This window comes from Spodoptera frugiperda, chromosome 6, assembly GCF_023101765.2.
Source record: "Spodoptera frugiperda isolate SF20-4 chromosome 6, AGI-APGP_CSIRO_Sfru_2.0, whole genome shotgun sequence".
Lineage (NCBI taxonomy): Eukaryota > Metazoa > Arthropoda > Insecta > Lepidoptera > Noctuidae > Spodoptera > Spodoptera frugiperda.
Window position 1 is genome coordinate 10,176,461 of NC_064217.1, and position 6,000 is coordinate 10,182,460.

At 35.5% G+C, this 6,000-nt stretch overlaps 1 protein-coding gene across 1 annotated transcript in view; it reads right to left on the reverse strand.

Moving 5' to 3' along the window:
* LOC118267661 (dopamine D2-like receptor) overlaps positions 1-5,711 on the reverse strand; it is a 207,278-nt gene extending 201,567 nt beyond the window's left edge. Inside the window, exon 1 of the mRNA XM_035581770.2 lies at positions 5,565-5,711. The gene's annotated coding sequence lies outside the window, so the exon portion shown is untranslated. The remainder of the gene's footprint in view (positions 1-5,564) is intronic.
* Positions 5,712-6,000: the final 289 nt, after the last annotated feature.

Here is a 6,000-nt window from a genome sequence, read left to right on the forward strand (position 1 = left end):
CGCACTTGTTACGCCCCTGGTGTTTCATGTGTCGATGGGTAGCTTACCATCAGGTTATCCGTCTACTCGTTTACCAGCTTATTCCATAAAAAAATATGTACTTCTCTTCAATGCGAAACCCACTTTCACCACTTACGTTAAATACTTATAACCTGGTGATTAATAATTAATAATATGGTATTAATTTTAAAAAGCATGATATTAAACAAAAGTTTTCCCATAAACCCAGTCAACCATAACAGGTCAAGGGATGAATTTCACCCCCAATGTCCAGCCAATAATACTCGAAAGCCTTCATTATAATTGTCATTACCCGGGTCATACCCAGATTATCAGGGTGCATGATTAAAAACCCTTTGTAAAACCCTGTTAAGGGTACCCGGGGTCTCATTTATTTTAATTAGTGTTGTTTTTTTACGAACGTGTCGTTTTATTCATTGAGACTTCTTTTTTAAATTATAATGATGATGCGCCTGTGAGTCTGTGATGACGTGAATTTATGTGAAGTTTTAATCATTCTTCTTATGTGTGTTGCATTTTTGACATTTTTGGTTTGAGTTGGGGAGTGATAATTCATATTATAATAAGTATGTCGCAAAAAGTGCTGATATACTGAGGTGTTTGTCTGAAGAACGACATGAAAATGAAGTTTCTGACGATTGTATTTTATGTAAAATATTCTCAGAACAACATTTTTTTTAATAGCGTTGCCCCACTCTTTCTTTTTCTCCTGTCTGCGTTTACTACATACTTACAAGTTCACATACACGTGTTACCCAGACCCGAAACAACAATTTGTGGATCACACAAAAACCTGCTCCGTGCGTTAATCGAACTTGCTACACGTTACGCGGCAGCTGGTTTCCCAGCCACTGCCCTAAACTTGAAACTACTCGATTAACGATGACCATCGACTTATTATTGATTTGCCAAAACTTGAACAGATAACTTTAGCAGCCTAAAGACGTTACTGCATTCCTTGGGCTCAGCAATGTTTTACTGGAATTTTCCATTACAAGTTTCTCAGTAGGACTACTACTAACGTTTGGGCTTCAATTCCCCTTACGAAAATGGGTAATTTCTATGAAGGGACTTTGAAATTTTTAGACTGCCTTGTTGGTTGAGTGGTCGCAAGTGCGACTGCCGGACAAGAGATCTCGGATTCGATTCCCAGGTCGGGCACAGTATTCTGTATTTTCGAAAATAATCTCAGTAGTAGCACGGAGTCTGGAATCGTACCCAGTATATGGCAATGGGCTTACCCCCTATTACATGGGATTAAAACAATGGGGGAAAACAAATGGTGAAAAGTGGGTGCACAATGTACAGTGGCATTACGTGCCGTAATATGCACCTCTGCCTACCCCTTCGAGAATAAAAGGCGTATAGTTGCATAAAATTTTCTCAGTAGGACTACTACTAAGGTTTGGGATTTAATCCCTCTGCGAAAATGGATCATTTCTATGAAGGGACTTTGAAAACAAGCGATGAAAACTGAACATAAAATTGGTCACGTTACCTTAATGTATTTTTGTGGTTACATTAATATTCGTCCGCGGTCGCCACTCAGTCACCTTCCTGGCCCAGCGGCCATCAGTCCTCCGAGCGACGTGGCGGCTTGTCGTTCTACGTGGAGGACCAAGGGGAGGCCTTTGTTCAGCAGTGGACGTCTCTCGGCTGATGATGATGATGATGATGATGAAATATTCGTACACAATAAGTTAGGCCACAAATTAATACAATGTAACGTCACGCCTTTTATCCCCGAAGGATTAGGCAGACGTGCAAATTACGGTAACTGCCTCATTGGTCGAGCGCTCGTAAGTGTGACTGCCGGACAAGGGGTCTTGGGTTCGATTCCCGAGTCCGGCGAAGCTTAACTGGGTTTTTTCGAAAATTTCTCAGTAGTGGCACGGAGCGAGAATGGGCTCACCCCTTATTACATGGGACTTATAACACAAGTGGTGAAAGGTGGGTGTACATAATCATAATACATTTTGATTAATATTCACATTTTTTAATAACCAGCTGTAATTACACGCCGTAGCGTACTAAAAATGGAGGCTCAACAATTATTTAAATACAACATAATTAACGCTAAACAAGAGTCAAACGTTCTATTTCTGTCACTCCGTACCATGTTGACAAAGACAAAACATGTAAAACATAAAATTGAGACATTTTCTTGTAAACACTAAAATAGATTAAATGTGAGTAATTACGAAACGTATCGAGACTTAATTAATTTACTAATTAATTTGTTTGAAAAATGTATTAAACAGTTCTGCTACTGTTTTCTGTTTGACTCAGCTTCAAAAGACTTAGTAATTAAGATTATGCCACAATTATAATCTAGGTATTACATTAAATTATACCGAAATAGGTAAATTAATACTCCTGAACATAATAAATTAATTAGTTACCTACAGTACTTAATATATACATTATATGCAGGTATTATGTTCGAGAACATTTATTTTTAATCGTAGGTAACCAATATTATTTAAATTAAATCATTGTCTGCCAATACGAAACTGTTAGAGGTAAATACTCCGCTATCGTCGGTAAATCTCGTGGTGTTTAATGAGGTAAATTAGTCAAAATTAAGTGAAAATATATAATTGGAACGAAAACACATTGGACGGCAGCCGCTTTCAATTTGCTATGCTATACATCCAATAACTTATCTCGTCTTTGATGAGGCAAGATGGAGTGACAGACTCTTACTTACTAACAACCGATCCCCTGTAACGCAAGATTCTCCGTAACCCTTAGTACCACTACTGGTACCTAGTCTTAACACTCAGATAACATAGGAAAATGAACGGTTAGGATGTCTGTAATACAGGACCTTATGTTCAGTACTTGAGTACATAATATACTTAATGTAAACCCATCGTCAAGTTAAACTCCAATGAGCTCTAGGCAAATGGCTAATTGAATGTTTAACATAGAGACTCCATGTTGTGCCTAAGTAAACCACTGGCCAATTACGGGGAGGCTGGCTCAGCACATTATCTTATTACTAGAGTAAAGTATTACCCGTTTTGCCAGAGTTCAATGTACTGCGAAAATTAATTTGAAAATTTTCCTTCCAAAATTTTTGGTTTATGCTATATTTTTCAGTCATTTAGCTAAGGTGATTTTTCTGAGAGGTCTGAGAGGTGAGGCTGTCGGATTGAAGGGTAGTCTTTAAGACATTTTTTACTTGAAATTTTAAGAAACATTGTAGTGATCAATGAGACTACATTGGTCAAAACATCGTGGGACAAAAAATAAACAAGAGTTCACCTTCACGGGGACATTCATTATGAATTTCATACTATAATATTATAAAATTAAATAGCTTTTTAGTAGTACTTGACACACCCACCTATCGGAAAGTAGGTAGGCATTGTTTTCGTTACTGGGGATCTGACTCGAAGAGCAGGAGTAGGCACGGGGTGGTTTTTTGTCAGTAAGAGTCTGACACTCCCTCTCACCTCACCCAAGGCGGGAGAAGTCATTGGATAAATTCCGTCCTCAAAAAAAAAGCATCGTTGTCCTACAACATCAAACGTGTCATTGCCGCATTTACTTCCACGAAAATATAACCAAAAGTTTATTTCAAAAGAAAATTTCAAACAATTGAATGACTTGTCCATTGAAGTAATCCATTCCATTCAATGGCACGTTCAGTCACTGCTTCGTTTTGTAATTGAATATGTATGACCTTGATAATGAAGTAAATTGAATGTCAATCAATATTCAGGTGTCAATGCTTGACAGCCGAGTATCGGGTTCCAGATTGACTAACTACAATGATAAGTATAGGTAGGTAGGTGACTAAAGCAAGTTCAGTTTAAGTGAGATAGCTTGGAATCAAGTGTAAGAGAAATCAGGATTTTTTAACGGGGTGGGACAACCCACACATAAATCAGGGGAAAGTCCTATTCCCTGATTTTTACAAACACATCACACTCAGACCTGAAACATTAATTTGTGGATCACACATAGAGTAGCTCTATGTGGGAATCAAACACGGGATAGTTGCCCACCTACCGCACCAACCGTGCAGTCAAGGTTTGATAAGAGAGTTGAGCAAAACTGACACTACCAAACAAAAGCTCTAAAATAGTTACGATCCTTGGTCGAGCAATAATTATTGAGTTACTCAGACGCAAAGTAAATAAAATTTTGAAATAGTTTACTCACTCTCTTAGAACTGATCTTGAAAATTTAGCTTAAGATATTTTTCTTTTCCTCACATAATTAGAGCTATAAATCACAACTACCTACATATTATAATTTTAAACTTCTTCAAACACCTTCTATGGCTACGTTTTAGTATCATCATAGATTTTATTGTTTCATTGTACCTAATATCATTAGGCCTATGATCACATACAGCGTACAATTTTATACTTCTAATCGATCATAGAGGGTGGCACTTACGATCACTCAGTATAGATAAAATAAAAATATTATTTCCAAAAAATAATAATGTTGTTCCTAATTCACAATTTTATTCATATCAAGTGTCGACTGTACTGAATTCTAATTCAGTGACAGTGGCTCTGTTATAAATTCTGACATTTAAATTACGTGGTTCGAATAAAAATGTACTCGAAACAAAAATGAGGAAAAGATATTCAATTTTCCTTAAACTTTTTCTATAGCACGTTTAAGCAAGAAGCAATATTTCGCGTTCAATAGAAAAAAAAAATATTTGATCAAAATTATATTTTACTTTTTTTTTATTATTTACACAAGCCCATGTCAAAATGCTAGACCAACCACAAAGCCCATGTCAACCGTTTATAAAATTAATATTAATATTCTATTATTCCATTTACAAATTTGAAATTTGGACACCATTTTGTTGTTAACATGTTGTGGACAATGATGAATGACATATTGTGGATTTAAATAGTTTATATTTTATTTTATTAAAGGTTTTGTTTTGTGTTATAATATTTATCATTTTATAAACATTTTGCATTAACTTTGTATGTTCTATATATCACTTAGATCCAACATAGAGTGATCTAAGTTAAAAATAAGATAATTCAAAATAAGTTTTTCATAATTTTTTTAATAATTAAAAATATTATCATTATTGTCACAGTCAAAGAATATCGTTTTTCAAATGTATGAAATTTGTATTATTTAAACCAAATTCAGGGTGAAACTAAATTTACCTTTTACCGCCAATCACGTGTTGATAGCAGAAATGATTTGAGAAACATACATTTACTTATCTAGTACAAAAAAAACGTAGGATAGAATAACAACCCCTCAAAATAACATTTCAGGCTCCTGATGGTTTTCAATAACATTCTGAAGTTAACAATTTAATTATAGACCCATTGCTATGAATAACAATTATTTTATTCATCCCCAAAATTAACGAACAACAACGGTAAAGTTTGAACATCGTTAAAACATGGGCGCTCATGATACACTGAACAATTAAAAAGGCGCCTTCGAATTTAATAACAAATTATATCAACAAATAATCAAGTGAAAACACAACCAAAAATAATCTTTATGAATCAAGAAATAAATTCTAATTTACAACTTACCTTTTTCACTCATCACACATCACTCAATCAATCAAACAGCACTATCATCCGAAATCACGACACTACGATTCGTACGATTGATACGCGGGGAAGTGGCGGTTGATACGCCACACGGTTGATACGCGGCGGAGCCCATACGACACTGACACACAACTACGAAAGAAGGCGGGCGAAGTTTTCACGCATGCGTACTAACACACACGTCAGGTGTTACAACTATTTTGGTCCTTGCAAAGTCCTTACGTTATTCCTATGCCGAGGATGTTTAAAAGTAATTTCGTTGGAAAATGTATTTTATGGCTATTTTCTTAGGGTTTATTCATAACGGTTGCCGAATTTACATAAGATTCGCTGTTTCAAGTTTTATTAGCTTTTCGTGTCCATTTTAACAATTTTTAGTTTTCTTTAGTAGGTATTCTAGGACTTGTTTGTTTGA